We start from the raw sequence: 20,216 nt of genomic DNA, 5'->3' as shown, positions 1-20,216 counted from the left end.
AATAAATCTCTTTAAAGCATCCATCAAGACAATGAGACTTCGAAGAGTGAACTTTTTCTATTTCTTTATCACAAACATTCTCAAAAAACTTTTCACGAATAGGTACTTTAGGCAAGACATTAAGGTCATTATCGTCATTCAAACGCCCAATTGTCCAATTGTCTTCAACCTCACAACTATCTTCACACTTTTTACCCTTTGTGTTAGATCTCTCTTCCCTCAACTTTTCAATTCTTTCCAAAGACTTATTCAAATTTTCTCTCACATCCTCTTCAATGTCACTCTCAGGATCCTTAAAACCCCAATCAGAATCATGACAAACTTCATCAAAAACTTCTAGAGAATTCAAAGAAACTACAAGACTATCAAATCAAGTTTTCTCTTCGACATTGTTGCCTAAAACAACCAAACAATGATTGTCACAACTATCAAGGAGTAAGAGATTGGGTCTACTCAAATCCACATCATCAACACCACAAACAAAAGCCTCTCCAGGGCTACTCAAAACATCACCCACCAACTCACAAGACTCAACTGAGTCAACAACACCAACACCAAAATCACAACATGAGTTAGAACCTAAAACCTCCATACTCTCTTGATCAACAAACTCATAACCAAACTCACAACAAATCTCCACAAACTCATTAGGCAACAAATTCAAACCCTTAACTTCATCTTGAAAACTTACAGTTTCTAAGCCCTCCCCCTCATAGTTTTCGAAATGACTCAAAAAATCATCCTCTATTCTCTCTTCATCTTTCAAGTAATCAGATCCATCTGTACTATCACCAAGCCAAACAAGCTCACTCTCTAAATTGTGTTTACTCTTTGCAACTTTGCCATGACTATAAAAACTTTCATCACACCTTCCCTCATAAAAAATATCATTGGCTCTCATCCTCTCCCAAGGAACATGAGAACTCTTGGTCCTTAAAACAATCTGGTCTCTCATTTCCTTCTTTACAACTCAGATCCAACTCTAGCTCATCTTTATAGTCCTCAAGCTCCAAAGTATTATCAGTCGATCCCTCTTCTTTAGTTAAATCACTAATCACGGAACTAGAAGTATCCATGGACAATGGTTATGAATTCACACTCCTAGACTCTTCATTCCAATCAGTCAAACAAGTATTTTTCTCCTCAACCACCCTAAGGAGTTTCTCCTCACATACTTCAATTGATTTCTCACAAGTCAACTCATCTCTCCTAAATAGAGAATATAGTATACCTCTCTCAGTATAGGCATAACTAACTCTCTTCTCCTCAAAAGCTTTTCTTTCAACTCGCCTTGAACTCAACCTTTCCCTTGGCTCATCAAACCCTAACTCTTTTTTTATTTTGGTCTTCCTCTCTTGATATTGAGCTATCTTCACCACTTCCTCAAAAGTGTTAGGGTTTTTTGCCTCTAATTTCACTCTCCAATCTTCTAATTTCAACCCATTTACAAAATACATTATCTTCAACATAACTGGGACTATCTAACCTTCTAACAATGCTAGACTCCATCGATTCCACAATCTTTCAAACTCCCTAGCAAAATCCTCAACACACTGATCAACTTTTTGAACACAAGTTTCTATTTTTTCCCATATCTCACATTGACTTTGTCTTTTTTTCAACCTAGTTAGAAATGCATTTTTAATGGTCTCATAGTCCTAATTTTGTCTCCTAAATTTTAAGCTTCTCTCAAAGTCAAGCAACTAATTTCGTGCTTCTCCTTGCAATTGATATTTAAAAATCTGGAGTTTATCCTCAAGATTAGTCACTCTCTCTATCAAACAACACAGCTCTATTTTTTCTAAAAATCTTTCGGGATCTTCAGTAAGACTACCATGGAACTCAAGAAAATTATCAACCAGTTTCAATAATCACAAGAAATAAAAAAAAACTCACATTCAAAATAACAACAATGTCAATTTTGGCACTCCTCAATGGGGGCCTGAAAAAAGAGATCTTACACGAGTGGTGATCAAGAGCAAGTCTCACTCACAACCCGATAACGAGACATTAAGGAGTGCGGTTGGGGTAATTGACTTCGTTGAATGCATAAACAAATGGAAAACTTCAAGTATTCGATAATACACCACAAGCCACTTATAAAAACAAGACAAAACATAATGCCTCTTGAAGCTCAAAACAACTAAAAACCTGAATGTGGGTAGAGCATCAGATAACCACAACACAACGAAAATACCAACAATTCAAAACTGAGATATATTTTCCTACCTTAACAACCTTGAGCCGATGCTCGGCGCTTTGACACCCAAAAGCTCCAACTTCCAAATTGGCATGACAAGAGCTCACTCTAGCATGCGACCCTCCACTCTCCTCTCTCACAAAATACCTTTTTAATCAAGGGGAAAGGTCCTTAACTCTTCATTCTCATCTCCTTATATAGTTTTCTATCCACACTCATACACATTCGGCTTTTTGCTTTCAGCTTTTGGCTTTTGCTTTTGTACTGTTTTTCACTATTTTTGTTTTTTCTTGCCCTATGCTTGTTTGCAACTTGTTCGGATCATAACTTTGTCATTTGAACTCTTAATATAGTCATTCGAATATTCAAAACGATCGGAACACATATGGTTGACAAGCTAGAGTGGGCAGAATTACGAAAATCAATCAAAACCCAGCAAACATATTGATTTTCATAAATCTCATCATTTTTTTTCCCATCTTTTATCTTGGACGACTTATTCCCTTCCTTGGCCTATTGTTCTTATAATTGCATACACTTTCAGTACACATGTCCTCTTTTTCTTCAGGAAATACTCACTAACGATGTAAAATGTATGACCTTTTTCTTTGATCATTGAGTCTTCAAAATAAACATTCTCTGGATATGAATCTGTTTTTTGTACACTGTGCCCTAGCAGGAATATGATTTTTTGAAATGAACTACGTGCCCAATCATTCATGATTTGGAAAAATATGCAATGTTGGATCCATGATATGCAATCAATCAATCGATGCTACAAAAAAATATAATGTATGTATTGAAGAAATTGTGCCTAGTCTATCTGGATGTGATCGTGCGTCATGAAAAATGAAAAAAAAAATATTGATTAATTTAAAATTCCTTATCCTGACCTCTCAACTCTCATTAAAAAGATATGATATACTCCGCTCTATCCATCCAAAATCTCACAGTCACTCTAGAAAATGATGGTCCTTAAGATGTTGACTAGATAAGAACAACCCATCTCACAATTGGTGGCGTCCCCCTCATGAACCTCTAACTCACCCAACCTCCTTACACACTCAACTAGAGGTTCCTAACTTTGTGATGAGCATCCCAAATATTGTGTGTGCAAGAAATGTGCATGCTCAATGACATGTGATCTCTCATGTGCACGTGCATCTAAAACTTATTGCATATAGCTGCACTGGACCTCATGCCGTGCCAGTGCTCAATGATGGTGCAAAACATGCATAATCCCAACCCATGGCATGGAAGTATTTGATAAGAATAGGATATGACCCCCGAGTGTAGTGCATCAACAAGTGCAACGTGAAGTGCTTGTGAATGCATTATCCCCGTGGTGTGAAAAAGTCTCGATAAGAAAACATACCTAGCTCCTCAACGTTCAGTAGCTATTGACAAACACAAGCTTCATTTTGTTCAAAAAAATACCAAGCTCGAGCAAGGCTATCAAGTTTCACACTCAACAAATCAAACAAAATGACAGAAGCAAATCCTAGGCTAAACAAACACAAGAAATCCAACTACAAAATAACAAAACAAACTGTCACGCAAATAACTAAGCTAGAAAAAATCAAACCTAACTAGAGTTTGACTAGGGCTTTTCAGTTTTCAGAAAGACACTTGACATATTTAGCCCTTCCCCTAGTCTGCAAACATTCATGTGCAGCAGTTGTTTTCATAAAATGATGCAACATTTATGAGCCAATCAAAAATGAAATCCAACGATCTATCTCTGAGTTCTTCAAATTCATAAATCAAAAAAATCCATGACACACCATTCTCAAACCACTTTTGAACGGGCACACAAAAATCATCAACAAATTTCTCTTTGGAATCCTCAAAATTTTCAAATCCAAATTTCTCAAAACAACTCATATTGTCAAAGCAAAACCTCTCATCACACACAATGACAATCCACATACCATTCCCATTCTCCCAAAAGAAAAACATGATAAAGCTAGGGCTTTCAAACAAGGTTTGAACTCTTTCTATGTTTCCAAAATCAAACTCATCCACAAACATTGCAAAAATCTTAGAAAAATACATCTCTTTAAAGCATCCATCCAAACAAGAGACTTCAAAGAGTGAACTTGTTCTATTTCTTTATCACAAACATTCTCAAAAGACTTTTCACGAATGGGTACTTTAGGCAATGCATTAAGGTCATTATCCTTATCTAAACACCCAATTGTCCAATTTTCTTCAACCTCACAACTATCTTTACACTTTTTACCCTTTGTGTTAGATCTCTCTTCCCTCAACTTTTCAATTCTTTTCAAAGCCTTATTCAAAATTTCTCTCACATCCTCTTCAATGTCACTCTCAGGATCCTTAAAACCCCAATCAGAATCATCACAAGCTTCATCAAAAACTTCTAGAGAATTCAAAGAAACTAGAAGACTATCAAATCAAGTTTTCTCTTCGACATTGTTGCCTAAAACAAGCAAACAATCATCATCACAACTATCAAGGAGTAAGAGATTAGGTCTACTCAAAACCAGATCATCAACACCACAAATAAAAGCCTCTCCAGGGCTACTCAAAACATCACCCACCAACTCACAAGACTCAACTGAGTAAACAACACCAACATCAAAATCACAACATGAGTCAAAACCTAAAACCTCCATACTCTCTTGATCAACAAACTCATAACCAAACTCACAAAAAATCTCCAAAAACTCATTAGGCAACAAATTCGAACCCTTAACTTCATCTTGAAAACCTACAGTTTCTAAGCCCTCCCCCTAATAGTTTTTGAAAAGACTCAAAAAATCATCCTCTATTCTCTCTTCTTCTTTCAAGCAACCAGATCCATCTATACTATCACCAAGCCAAACAAGCTCACTCTCTAAATTGTGTTTACTCTCTGCAACACTACAATGACTATAAAAACTTTTATCACACCTTCCCTCATCAAAAATATCAAAACTTTCTTCACTCTCATCCTCTCCCGAGAAACATGAGAACTCTTGGTCCTTAAAACAATCTGGTCTCTCATTTTCTTCTTTACAACTCAGATCCAACTCTAGATCATCTTTATAGTCCTCAAGCTCCAAAGTATCATTAGTCGATCCCTCTTCTTTAGTTAAATCACTAATCATTGAACTAGAAGTATCCGTGGTCAATGGGTATGAATTCACACTCCTAGATTCTTCACTCCAATTAGTCAAACAAGTATTTTTCTCCTCAACCACCCTAGGGAGTTTCTCCTTACATACTTCAATTGATTTCTCACAAGTTAACTCATCTCTCCTAAATAGAGAATATAGTATACCTCTCTCAGGATAGGCATAACTAACTCTCTTCTCCTCAAAAGCTTTTCTCTCAACTCACCTTGAACTCAACCTTTCCCTTGGTTCATCAAACCCTAACCCTTTTTTTCTTTTGGTCTTCCTCTCTTGATATTGAGTTATCTTCACCACTTCCTCAAAAGTCTTAGGGTTTTTTGCCTCTAATTTCACTCTCAAATTATCTAATTTCAACCCATTTATAAAATAAATTATCTTCAAAATAATTGGGACTATCTCACCTTCTAACAATGCTAAACTTCATCGGTTCCACAATCTTTCAAACTCCCTAGCAAAATCCTCAACACACTGATCAACTTTTTGAACACAAGTTTCTATTTTTTCCCATATCTCACATTGACTTTGTCTTTTTTTCAACCTAGTTAGAAATGCATTTTTAATGGTCTCATAGTCCCAATTTTGTCTCCTAAATTTTAAGCTTCTCTCAAAGTCAAGCAACTAATTTCGTGCTTCTCCTTGCAATTGATATTTAAAAATCTGGAGTTTATCCTCAAGATTAGTCACTCTCTCTATCAAACAACACAACTCTATTTTTTCTAAAAATCTTTCGGGATCTTCAGTATGATTACCATGGAACTCATGAAAATTATCAACCATTTTCAATAATCACAAGAAATCAAAACAAACTCACATTCAAAGTAACAACAATGTCAATTTTGGCACTCCTCAGTGGGGGCACCAAAAAAGAGATGTTACGCGAGTGGTGATCGAGAGCAAGCCTCACTCATAACCCGATAATGAGACGTTAAGGAGTGCGGTTGGGGTAATTGACTTTGTCGAATGCATAAACATATGGAAAAATTCAAGTATTTGATAATACACCACAAGCCACTTATAAAAACAAGACAAAACATAATGCCTCTTGAAGCTCAAAACAACTAAAAACCTGAATGTGGGTAGAGCATCACATAACCACAACACAACGAAAATACCAACAATTCGAAGGTGAGATATATTTTCATACCTTAACAACCTTGAGCCGATGCTCGGCGCTTTGACACCTAAAAGCTCCAACTTCCAAATTGGCATGACAAGAGCTCACTCTAGCATGCGACCCTCCACTCTCCTCTCTCACAAAATACGATTGTAATCTAGGGGAAAGCCCCTTAACTCTTCATTCTCATCTCCTTATATAGTTTTCTATCCACACTCACACACATTTGGCTTTTTGCTTTTAGCTTTTGGATTTTGCTTTTCTACTGCTTTTCACTATTTTTTTTTTTCTTGCCCTATGCTTGTTTGCAACTTGTTTGGATCATAACTTTGTCCTTTGAGCTCTTAATATAGTCATTCGAATATTCAAAACGATCGGAACACATCTAGTGGACAAGGTAGAGCGGGCAGAATTACGAAAATCCATCAAAACCGAGCAAAAATATTGATTTTTGTAAATCTCATCATTTTTTTTTCCATCTTTTATCTTGGACGACTTATTCCCTTCCTTGGCCTATTGTTCTTATAATTGCATACACTTTTAGCACACATGTCCTCTCTTTTTTCAGGAAATACTTGTTGACGATGTAAAACGTACGACCTTTTCCTTTGATCATTGAGTCTTCAAAATAAACATTCTCTGGATATGAATGTGTTTTTTGTACAGTGTGCCCTAGCAAGAATATGGTTTTTTGAAATGAACTATGTTGTCGTGTTGCTGCGCATTCGAGGTGTGAAAACCACCCAAAAGTCATGTGTGTGACTTGATACTTTGTACATACTTAGTTGTTATGTTTGCTCTTTTATTCTATGCTGAAGACGGAGAAGAATAAGGAGTTTTGGTAGACTGATAACTCGAGATGCAATCTCATGGCTACACTTATTTCAAGATATGTTGATTATGGGCTTCGTGAGGATGTTTCTAACATCTACAACTGGATGTTTCTTCAAGGCCTCTATGGATTCTTGGAGATGTTTTCATGGGCCTTTTTGGGAGGTTTTGAAACGCTTTTATGTAATACACTCCAGATAATTGCACATTCTCTTGTATCTTGAAAAGTGGCAGCCAACTAAGAGCAAAAGACCAGGGCAAAGAAATGCACGTAGAAGTTGTCTCCTGTACCAACAGAAGCAAAACAATCATGCTGAGTTTTCGAGAATTGTGTTTAACTTTTTGCAAATGTTGATCTGTGAAGATATGTTTACTATGACAAAGACTTGATACCTAAGTTGAGAATGCTCAGATGTTCGGGTCATATGACATTTTTGGTTACAAACAGTCTGTAGGATTATACGCATGGGGTAATGAACTTTCTTTGTGGCAAGTGTCGTGGGCACAATCTGTTTTTTTTTAATATACCAGTTCAGGAAGCTTTTGGAGGGGCTGCTTGATTAGGCGGAAGGCGAATTTAGGAGACGACTGCTATTTGGGGGGAAAAAGGCAGCAAAGGATTCGGACAGTGGATGCGCTGGTCGAGGACGGACAGGAGGAAAAAGTGGAGAGGGGGCTTTTCTGCTGGAATATACGACTCAAGAGTCAGGAGGGAGCATCTGACAGACTTCGCAGCTGCTAAAACGGAACCCATATATGGTATCTTGGCATCCTAGAGCCTGCGGCGGCTCTCTTGGTGTCTCTCCGTGGATCTGCTCAAAACCTTCACCAAATATAATCTCGGCGATCCCTAACCCAGCTTGCTAATCTCAAAAATTAGCGGATCGAAATTCGAAATTTACGTATCAGCAATACGTGGGCGGTTTGTACGGCCTATGACAACTCTTTCCCACTGCGGCATTGAACCCCTCAAAGGAGCCCCCAGCAAATTGGGAAAGATCGCAGGACTTAGATATGAAACAGGGCATGGATTTTTGAGAAATATTATGAGACATATGCTCTAATTGAAATTGGGCATATCCGGCGCTCCTTGAAACTGGGCATGATGGTTGGGGATTGAATTGGAATGGGGTATACATCTGAAGCAACATGAGGCATTGGATTACTGGTCGTATGCACGCATGTGAGTGTGTTTGCTGTGAGAGAATCTGAGGGGCACTGGTCTTTTTGTATGCATTGAGGGAGGAACAGAGCATTAGAGGGAAAGGGGGTGCTTGTTGCATTCCTGGGGGCTAAATTATGAGTGTACATGTTTGATAAAACGCACTAGTGCCAAAACCAGGATAGCAGCGATAGCTCTGATGACGAGGGGGTTGCCTTCCTGGACTCGCTCATTCTTGCTCAGTGGGAGGAACGATCAACTCGTAGCCTTTTCCGTTATGATGTCACAGCATGTGAGACTAAGGTACTTCCAGGTGAATTTGGGTTGCGAGAGAGCGATGTCTCTAACGGGTGCAACAACAGCTTTGGGGATCCCTCATAGTGGTTGAACAAGCCGAGCAGTAAGGCAAATCCATGCTATTGGAGGTAGGACCTTCTTCACGGAGAGAGAGGCATGCATTCTGCACTGCTGAGCAGGTCGCAGTCTCCAAAATTGAAGCACACAGTCACCAAAGATTCCTTGTGGATTGATGGCTGCTGCAGCACACATAGGATTCGCAAAGTGCTTGTTCCTAAAGGGCTTGAACCAGCAATGAAATCAGATTGTTGACGCTGTGGTTATCGCACAGATTCTAGAAGCTATATTGGTGGTTCCAATTCTGCAAGTGAATTAAGTGCTGGCAGATTTCTGGCCACACTTGGTGAATCTTTTACTTTAGGATTTGATGAAGCTGTTGCGCTCTCTGCTGAAACAGGAGAAGGCCTGACAGATCTTTATGAAGGGTTAATGCCTTTGCTTATAAAAGCCCAAGAAGACATAAATGCTGCCCAAGAACTGAATTCTGAGGATGAATCTGGAGGTCCTTTGGCAATGCAGCTGGTCACCCTAATGTTGGAAAATCAACAATACTGAATTCCCTACTTTGACAGGAACGTGTGCTAACTGAGTCAAAACCAAGTCTAATTCGAGATGCTGTTCGTGTGAAATTCTGTTACAACAACAGAACTGTTTACCTTGTGGATACTGCAGGTTGGATGTAGAAGGCACAGCTTAAAGAAGGTCCATCAGCTCTTAGTGCTATTCATGCAAGCTTTGTATCTATGATAATGAAGACAGTAAAACAATCTATGATTGAGGAAACAGATTTGTGACCTTATGAGGATGTTTGTGAAAAACATGAAGGATTGAATTCATAAGAGATCATTGACAATTCAGAGATTGATCCATCGAACCACTGTAATTAAAACTTGTGGAAAAAGCAACTCTCCTTTTGTTCTTATAGACTTTATTGAAGCAACTATGGAGCTGAACAAGAGGGTGGAATCCCTTTTAAATGCTCAAAAGAATGTAGGGTGTCCTGAAATTATAACAGATTTTACTTCATTTTTCTTGCTGGATCTTCTAGCCTGAAATTATCAAGGACTTCTGAAGTTGCGACATTGCTTTCGGAAAATCCTTCGACATCTTTGGTGAACCCGACGTGAAAAGCGTCGCAGAAATTTCAGGATGGGAGATACTTCAGCCTCTATTTCAGCTTCCTCTACAACTCCAGCTGCCTCTACTTCAGCTCCATCAATGACTACTGCGTCAAGTACTTCAACGGAGGATCTAAAACAGATTTTGCAGAATATATCCATGTATATGTAGCTCCAAAATCAGCAAACACAAATGTATATGCAGCAGCAACAACAATTGCATCAACAGCAGTTGTCTCAGCAAAGGCAAGTCTATTCGGAGCAGGAGAATGCAAACAATGAGACTAAGGCTATTGAAGCAGTTGAGAGTGAGAAGAAGCTATTTGACGGGCGTAATGTTTCAGCATATTTGAAGACATATGAGATCAAAATGGGGTTTTTTGGAGTTCCTGCTGGACTTATGAGTAAGTACTTCCTTCGTCTTGTCACACCTGCTTTGAGGACAAAAGTGACTGATCTTTTTATTCAAAATACACATTGGCAAGATTTTAAGAAGGCCCTAAAAGAAGAATACTTCCTTGAGGACTTTGGTATGGCTACTCGGCGATCATTCCGAGAGTGGGTCTACATGCCAAACAAAGGTCTTGCTGCTTCAGAGTTGATTCGAGAATTCGAAGAGAGGTATAGTCAGCTTGATGCTATTGAACAAAGAGCATTGGATGTTGAAAAAGTTGAGCTTTTCTTGCAAGCTGCAGATCCTGCTCTTCAAGAAGAATTGGGTGAGCTTCTTGAAGATCACACGAAGCCTATGGGTCTTAAAACTGATTGGCAGGATGCTCAGGATGCAGTCTCGACTTTGACCAAGAGGAGGATATGGAAGACTCGCCTTCAGAATGGTTCCATGACACCTACACCATCATCTGCTCCTATGCCTACTTCTATCCCTGTTATTTCTTCTCCTCCTCAGCCAGTTTCTTGGCCTATGCCAGTGCTTACTGTTTCTACTCCACCTATTCCTCCTGTCCCACGACCGATGCCTACACCTTCTGCTCCAAAACCATCCGCTCCATCGGTGCCTACCTCTCTTGATGACATAATCAAAGGCATTACAGATTTGACACTTGAGTCAGTCAAAGCGGAGTTGGTGGGTAAGTTGAAGGAGCAGTTTGCTTCGACTGCGCCTGCTACTTCTTCTAGTACTCCTACTGCACCTAGGAGTGCTCCTAGTGCACCTAGGAGAGATCAGAGATGTATTTGGTGTGATAGTACGGAGCATCATCATTGCAGGGATTGTGACTCTTTCCAGGATGCAAGGAGGCAGAATTTGGTATATTGGGGGCAAGATGGTAAGATTTGGTTGATTGAGATAGGAGCTCCACTTGCTACCAACTTTGGTAAAGGTGGAATGAAGAAGTTAGTGGAGGACATGGCTGCGCGTACTTCTTATGTGATAGCTAGAGGTGATGCTTCTGCATATGGAGTACAGATCGAGAAGGGATCAGAGACTCAGTCCGCACTATGGACTTATGCTATGGAGACTGCAAACAAGGGGAAAATTTAGCAAACTGTTTTGACTAGTGCAGGCTTTAGCATCAGATCAGAGACAGGTTGGGACTCGCCTGTTGACAGGTACTCTATTTATGCTTATTTGGCTAAATCTCATGGTGCAGATGTATTTGTTGAGGAGAAGCGTAAGAGGGATGAAGAAAATCCAAGTGCAGCTAAGAAGACTAGAGGGGGTGAGTTTGTTACTCCACCTACTGCAGGGCCGTCTTCACGATCAGGGCCAAATTGACAAATGGAGGATGCTCAAAAGAGAGAAAAGAGGCAAGAGCCTAGAGAGAGAAAGCAGCCAGGATTCAGATTGATGTCCGATATTGAGACATCTACAGACATGAAGAAAATCTTTAATGATAAGATACTTGGTAGTGAGGTGACTTTCACTATTTCTGAGATTTTGGGCATCTCAAAAAGAGAGTTTCAGGATCAGTTTCAGGAGATCCTGAAGAGGAAAAGACATGCATTGGCTACCACTGATACACAGGGAGTTTTGATTGGAGAGTTGGATGAGGATGATGATGAGGTTATGGTTGATAATGCTTCTGTTTTGCCGCAGGTAGAGAAGAGGGTTCAGCCTATGCATTATGCTGAAATTGATGAGCCTGTTTTGATACCGCGTAGTCACTTTTCGTGGAGCCATTGGGCTAGGGCAACTACAGAGACGATGGTAAAGATTGGAGAGAAATAGGTGCCTTATGTTGCATTGGTTGATCATGGTTCAGAGATTAATCTCATAGTTCGTGGAGTTTATGAGAGTAACAGATGGCCTATGGATGTAGAGCATGGGTGGCGTATGAGAGCCGCCAATAACACTGCAGGTGATTATATGCTGCTTGCCCTAGTGTCAGGGTTTCTATTGGTGATGTAGAGGAGGGTTTTCATTTCTTTGTGCAGGATTCATGCTCTTATCCCATAATTCTTGGTCAGCCATTCATTACAGAGATGCGCATGGAAACAAAGGTCATGGATGATGGATCTGCTTATGCACGGATTCGCAGTAAAGATGGTATGAGAGTAGTTCAGTTTATGACTGTATGTGTGAACCATGTTAGAAACAGGGATACTCTCAGAGATGCACCCTTGCCCACTGTGAGGGATTCGGGTTTTCATTAGTTACCGCCGTTTCGCGAGACGACGGTGGTACAGAGGAGAGGAGATTGGAGTTCTCGCCTCCTGGCAGCGATGTTTTCTTCTCTGGTTATGTTGGGATTTCAGCAAACAGTTCGATGAGTTATCAGAAGACTTCTAGGTTGTCTAGAGCTGCCAGGCAGTATATATGTAGGAAGGAGAAAAATTTGAAAAATGCAGGAATTTTGGAGGATGATGAGCACATAGATGGTATGTATGACAGTGTGATTTGTGCATATACGATGGCAGAGATGGGAGATATGCTGAAAACTGATATGCTGAATTGTCATGGTAATGTATTAGTGCAATCCCTGGACATGTTTCATGAAATTGCAGATTTTATGTCACAGATTGAGTCAGAGGCTGAGGTAACTCAGCAAAGAGTGTTGAGTGCTGAAGAAATTCAGCAAACAGAGTTTCCAGCTGGTTATGATCAGCTTTCAGAGAGACAGAGGGCTGAAAATTTTCAGCCAACAAAGTTTACTGCTGAAATATTTCAGCATTCAGAGTTTGGGGCTGTTTCTATGCAGTCCATAGAGCAGAGGGCTGAGAATATTCAGCCATTGGAGTGCAGAATTGCTGATTTACAGCAAGGTTTATGTAATGCAAAAGAGCATAATGAAGCCAGGGTTGACACGAAATACAAAACTGTGGATAAGAAGGTGAAGCCGGTTGCTGTACCGCTTCCATTTGATAGTGATCAGCAAATAGAGAGGGCTGCTAAACAACAAATTTTGAGGAATCCGGAGCATATTGGTCATAAATTTTCAGCAGAGACACTTGCTGAATTGAAAATTGGAAATGGTGATTTCTTGTTACCCATGGAGAAGCAATGCTTTCAGGAGATGCTTGAGCATCATGGAAGGGGATTTGCTTTTGTCCCACATGAGATTGGATGTGTGAATCCTGATATTGTTGCTCCTATGGTCATTTTTACTATTCCTCATATCCCATGGAATCTCCGACCTATTCTAGTGCCTAAAGCACACTTGCCAAAGCTGATTGATTTATTGAATGAGAAAATCAGGATGGGAATCCTTGAGCCTTCATCTGCACCATACTCAAACAGGTGGTTTACAATTCCAAAGAAGAATGGTACTCTTCGATTTATTCAGGACATGCAGCCAGTGAACAGAATTACTATCAGGAATGTTGGTATAGGTCCAGTTGTGGATGAGTTTGCAGAGGCATTTGCTGGACGTGCCATCTATTCTTTGGGTGATTTGTATTCAGGATATGATCAGTTTCAGCTGACTTTGGAAAGCAGGGACATAACCACCATGAGAACTCCTATTGGGCTTGTCAAGATGTGTACCTTGCCTCAAGGTGCCACTAATTCTGTTGCGCATATGATGAATGCCATGCATAAGGTCCTTCGTGATTACATACCTCAGCTTACTATGCCTTTCTTGGATGATGTGCCCATTAAGGGGTGTGCAGAAGAAGAGAAGAATGAGAGCCTAAATGAGCAGGGATGCAGATACTTTGTGGCTGATCATATTTCATCATGTGAGAAGATTTTGGCCAGGTTAGAAGAAGTGAACTTGACACTTTCAGGGCAAAAATCTATTTTTGGAGTGAATGAGGTTGTTATTGTTGGGCATATGTGTGGATATATGGCAGGAAACCCTCACCTGATAAGGTGAATGCTATAGGCAAGATTGCAGAGTATTGTTCTACTACTTCGGAGGTACGGATATTCATTGGTGCTTGTGTGTTTTATATGATTTGGATACCTCATTTTGCACACATAGCAGATTGTTTGTATCAGCTGCTTCGAAAGGGACAGAAATTCTATTGGGATGAGAGTCACACTAGAGCCATGCGGAAATTGAAGAAGTTATTGTAGAATGCTCCTACTCTCAGAAAAGCGGATTATAATTGTGATAGGCCTATTGTATTGACAGTTGACACTAGTCCAATTGGCATAGGTTGGGCTGAGGGTCAAGATGATGTAGATGGAAATAGGTATGCTATTCGGTTTGGGGCGAAAGTCCTAAACGAGAGACAGAGGAGATATTCGCAAATCAAGAGGGAGTTATTGGGAATTGTCACGGCTCTCAAATGTGACAAGGAGTACTTTATTGGAGCTTCAATTGTGGTAGAGACAGATTCCTTGCCATTGATTGGTATGATTACGAGTTGCTCTACTCCGGATATAGCTATGTTGAGATGGATTGCATACATCAAGTCATTAAATCCGGAATTTAAACACATAGCAGGGAAGGATAATCCAGTGGCAGATATGTTATCTAGAGCTAGATATGATGATGAGGAGACACTACTTGCAGAAGAGGATGATGCAGAAATTTCAGCCACTATGGTTGATCATGTTTGTCATGTCTATGATATTGTGGCTTTCACAGAAGAGCTCTATGTTGGAGATTGGTTGCAGATTGGCAGGTACCTTAGTACATTAAGCAAAAGAGATGAATGGACAGATGAAGAGTTCAAGAAGATCAGAAGGAAAGCCTATGGTTATTTTCTCAAGGACAGATTTCTTTGGAAGCATCCGAAGAAAAGAGGCGGATTACCTTTGCGGGTTGTCTGCGATAGAGAGACACAGTTACAGGTGATGAGGGAGTTTCATGAGAGTCCTTGGGCTGGTCATAGAGGAGTATGGGCTACTTATGAGAAAATCAAGGAGAAATATTGGTGGAAAGGCATGTACATAGATGTTTCTCACTTTGTTGAGACTTGCAGAGACTGCCAGATGTATTCAGTAGTGCGTCATAGAGATGAGCTTCATCCGACCTATCCGCTATGTATTCATTATAAGTGGGTAGTTGATTTGGTTACCATGCCTATGGGTCTATGGCAGATGAGATACATTGTTTTGGCTAGAGAGGATCTTACCAATCATGTTGAGGGCAGATCTTTGAGAACGAAGACCACTAGTGCAGTGTGCAAGTTCTTATTGGAGGAAATTTTTTGCAGGTATGGTTGTGTGGGTAAGATAACTGCGGATCATGGTGAATTGGATGCAGATGAAGCTAGGGAGTTTTTCTCTCAGCTAGGAATCAAATTGGCTCTAACCACAGCATATAATCCAGAGGGAAATGGAAAGAGTGAAAGAGGGCATCCGCCGATAGTGAAAGCATTAGCCAAAGCATGCAGAGGACGGATTGGAGAATGGCTGAGACTTCTACCATTTGCTTTGTGGGCTGATCGTATGACTCATAGTGTTACCACAGGATATATGCCTGCAGAGTTGATGTATGGTCAGAAACCTGTTATGCCAATTGAGACTTGTACTTTGACTTTGTCAGTTTTACCTTGGCAGGAGGATTTGACGAGAGAGGAGCTCTTAGCTCTTCGGATTTGACAGTTGGAGAGGAGACCTGAGGATATTCAGCTAGCTATTGATAGGTTGAAGGTTGCTAGACTGAGAAATAAGGACAGGTTTGACAGCAGGCATCGTTCACGCGCATGTCTCCATATTAGATGGCGAGATTCAGAGACATGGCGGACCAGGAGCTCTCTCAGATATTGTCAGGATGCTCTATTACATCTACTTCGGCACGATCAGATGGTTCAGTTTCGAGCAAACGAGGTCGACGCTCCAGACTTGGGCCAGACGGAGAGAGTGCTTCAGGGTCAGGGGGTGCTGCAGAGATACAGATGCAATTAGCCCGCGGTCGGGTTGGGATAGGGTGCTACTCCTTGCTCTCATGACGATTCCACAGAGCGTGGCTCAGGTGGTTGCTATGGAGGCACGGACATGGTGTCTCCGTCTCGTCGTTCTGCTAGAGTTGCATCACCTCCATGATTTGTCACACCTGTGGGGACGTCTACTCCAGTCACTCAGCCATCCGCAGGTGGCCATCATGAACCATAAGTTTGTACGCTACATAAATTAAAGTAGAACATAAGGAGAAATAGAGCAACAAATGCACAAATAAGAGCAATATTAAAATTGGGACCACAACTATCTCCCCATGCACTGAGAAGGCTTTCCTCGATGTTTGTATTATAGAATTTTATTTCTCTTGTGTCCAAGCAAGTAGACTATATGAGTTTCTCTTCTTTTGTAAAGGGTTCTCTTAGCCTAATATCTAGACAATATCTAAATACTTATATAATATATTGCACTTACAAATAATAATTATAAGGAATGAGACAAAGAGGAGAGAGAAAGACTTCAGAGGAAAGAGAAATTCTAGTCAAAGAGAGACAAAAAGATTAAAAGTAGAGAGAGAAAGATAGAAAGAAGAGTGAGAAAAGCAAGAAAGCCATAGAAGCTCAACAAGACGCTTGGAGATAAAGAGGTTCTTGTATTATTGCATGAATAATAAATATTAATCCCCTTACAATTTATATACTTTTCCTATCCTGAGAATAAATATTTATTGAAATATTCCTAAAATATATTTCTTATGCCTCTTCATTACAAGCCATCCCCACCTGGATATTTTGTTTCTCAAAACTAAAATAAAAACCTATTACAAAATATGCTAGATGATGGCGATAGTAGAGTACCCTGTTTAGACATGATAAAAGCTATCCTAATCTTCTCGTAGGAGATGAATCTAAAGTGAAGATCAAGTACAATATATGTATAGCTATATCGTACCACGAAAGTGATGGCTTGTCCCAAAACTTTGAGAGATGACATCTTGCGAAAGGTACATATAGTGTGTCTATTGTAGACCTTTCGGAGTAAATTTGTCGTAACTTTTGATCAGCTTATTCAAATTAAGCATGCTACAGCTTTAAACAAAGCTCTTGTTAAGAACTTTCAGCCCATGTGTGTGAATTGCTTCTCTATAATTAAGGCAAAGTAAAATCTCTTTCAAAATAGAGAACCATCTTGCAAGCAAGTGTAGTGAAATAAGACCAATAAACTTACATAATCCTCTCTTAAAATTGTACTTGAAGATATAGAAATAATTTTAAGATGCTTGTTGGTATACATAGAGATTTTTCTAGTAAGAATCATTTATCCAGCTAGATCAAAGGGATAGATATCATCAAAGCTATCTGCTCGATCATAAAATAGATCCATGTCATCTTCAACATTCACTAATTCGTAGTCAAGATCTTTAAGAACTATCATGTTATTCACTTTTGCTTTACTATAGGTATGTTTTTGTAACGCGTCCACCTGTTATCTTCATGACACGTCTTAGCAATCCATCGGAAAGGATGTCTAAAAAGCTCCGCCCGGCACTCCCATGGAATGTCACAGGGTTGGCGATCTAGGGCTTTCCGCGCCTGCCACGTAGCGGAAGTATTCTGGCCATTCCCACTTAGGACCGAGATCACCTGAATCAGGGTTTTCCCTAATGGTCATTTCTTAAACGGCAACTAGCGTCGAACCCCAAACAATTTCAGGGTTGTGTTTCTCTAGCCAAGGCATCCTAAGGATGATTGGATTTGTGGGACTAGATATGACATTAAAGCATACACGAGATTTGTGATCACCAAAAGTCAACATGAGTAGTCAGATTTCCTTGGTAATATCTCCAGATGCTAGAGTTCTTCCATCCATGACTTCAGCTGGTGCAAGATTGGTCTTTTAGAATATTGGAATCTAGTATATATTCACAAAGACATCCTCAACAAAACATGAGGAGGTTCAAAAGTTGACCAGGGATTTGAGGGAAAGGGTCTTTCTTGGTAGGATCATTTGGACTGTGACAAGGAAAGTTTCCATGGGTGTGGTTGGAATCAAGAGACCTTTTCTTATATCAAGATCTGATTGTATGGTCTCATTCACAATTGAACATCCTCATTTTCTTGCTCAAGGGTTGTTGTAGAAACTCTTGGGATTCTTGCGCCCTTATTTGGGCAATTTAGGGAAATGTTTCTAGGGTTTTCACAATATAGGCATTGATGATTTTCTCTTCATCTTTGGTTTTCTTGTGGGCTCAAGGGGGCTAGAATCTGGTATTATCTATTTGCATCAATTCGGGCTTGTTTGCTTCTCTAATTGGGTCCTTGATTGGGGTTGGGTTCCATTAGAAAGGCCTTCATTCTTCTCTCTTTTCTTGCTTCCTCTCAAACAGTCTATTATCACATTGGATGGCTAACATGATATAATCATTGAGTGATTTTGCCTTAGGCATAATGAGCATGAGGTCCTTGATGTCATCTTGAAGACCCCATCTGAATTGACTGATAAAATACTCCTCATTCCAAGTGAGATCACAGATTAATTGCATGAATTCAAACACATAAGCAGAGGTAGGGCAGTTATCTTGTTGTAGCTTTGAAAGCTTCATTTCTGCTACTTGTCTGCATCTCCAAATATAGAGGGGAGCTCAGAAAGAAATGCCTCATTGTTATGAAGTACTATCATATTCTTTTCCAAGATTGGGGCGAGCCATGATAAAGCTTGACCACAAAGCAAAGTCCCAATGAGTCCGAAGCTTCATCTAGATACCTATCGACTTGCATGCAGATATAGAGCTTTACTTGTTGCAGGAATCCCCTAAACTTCGAACGGTCACCATTGAAATTTTCTAGCATGCTAATCTTGATTTCTCTTGTTGGGGGTTGATAAACATGTGGAATCATATGATCACTTCCTCTATTGTTCTACAAGTCTCGGATTTGGTCTTGCATATTTTGAGTGCATGTCCTAGATGCATAGGGTGTTCTATTTGAAGTTGCGATTGTCATTCATTCAAGTCTTGAATTTGATGCTAGAGGTTTTGAAGAGATGCCAAAATTCTTTGAAGGGTTGCCTCCATGGTGCTCAATATGGCTAGGACTTACCAAACTGTTATGGGAGCACTAGACTATACTTGAGAGAATAGACTAGATAGAAGAATTGTTATTACAAGAATTCTTATTACAAGATAATCCCACATGAGGGCATGAGATATAGTGATAACTTAACAAGATTAAAAACCCCACAACCAAGGATTGTAGGTTTAGACAACAAGAATCGATAGGATATGAAGGGTCCCACAACCGAAGACTATAAGTATGGATACAAGATATCAGAATAACAAGATCTCCCTCAATGGGGATAAACAAGATACAAGATAGTACTAGACAAGATCTCATGCTACGAGATTACAAGGTGATAAGACAAGACTAAATACTGTGGCTAGACAAGAATTAGAACTGGAACTCAAAGTTACTTACTTGGAGGTCTCGACTTCTTGAGCTCCTAAGACTAGCATTGGCAAGACTAAGTGTTGGGGGTAAAGGCACCTCTGCCTAGCCACCCATGTATTACTACACTGATAGAACCAGCACCTACACACTGAAGGCAGCAGTATGCATCCATCCCTATTACTTATTCTTTATTCTTTTAGTGACATTTGAATAAAGGAAAGGCCGGTGACACGTTGTGACTGTTGGAGTTCCAACATTTGGAGTCTCTCTCTTTCTTACTCTTGCTCCATCCACCATAGCTCTCACGTCAGTGCTCTCTTGCTCAATCCTTCTCACCTTTCAATTGGTATCAGCGCTTGGCTAGTCTTGAACATAGTTGGGCATTCCTTAAACATTTATTTGAATACCTACTCTCTTGTTGTCACTCTTGGAAGCCATAACCACACCTTTTGAGCTTTCGGTTGATCTTATCCTTCTTAGGCAAGAATTGGTACTTCCTGGGCTCAACCTCAGGGCATTCATCTACAGGTGTTAGAGCTCTCTTCCACTCTTTATTTTAGTCCACAGGGTTTGAATAACAAGGCAGCCATGGCTCAAG

Source organism: Lygodium microphyllum, chromosome 7, assembly GCF_053477565.2.
Source record: "Lygodium microphyllum isolate KBCC chromosome 7, Lygodium_microphyllum_v1.1.10, whole genome shotgun sequence".
Taxonomy (NCBI): domain Eukaryota; kingdom Viridiplantae; phylum Streptophyta; class Polypodiopsida; order Schizaeales; family Lygodiaceae; genus Lygodium; species Lygodium microphyllum.
The sequence above is the reverse complement of the archived record's forward strand: the minus strand, read 5'-3'. Positions refer to the sequence as shown.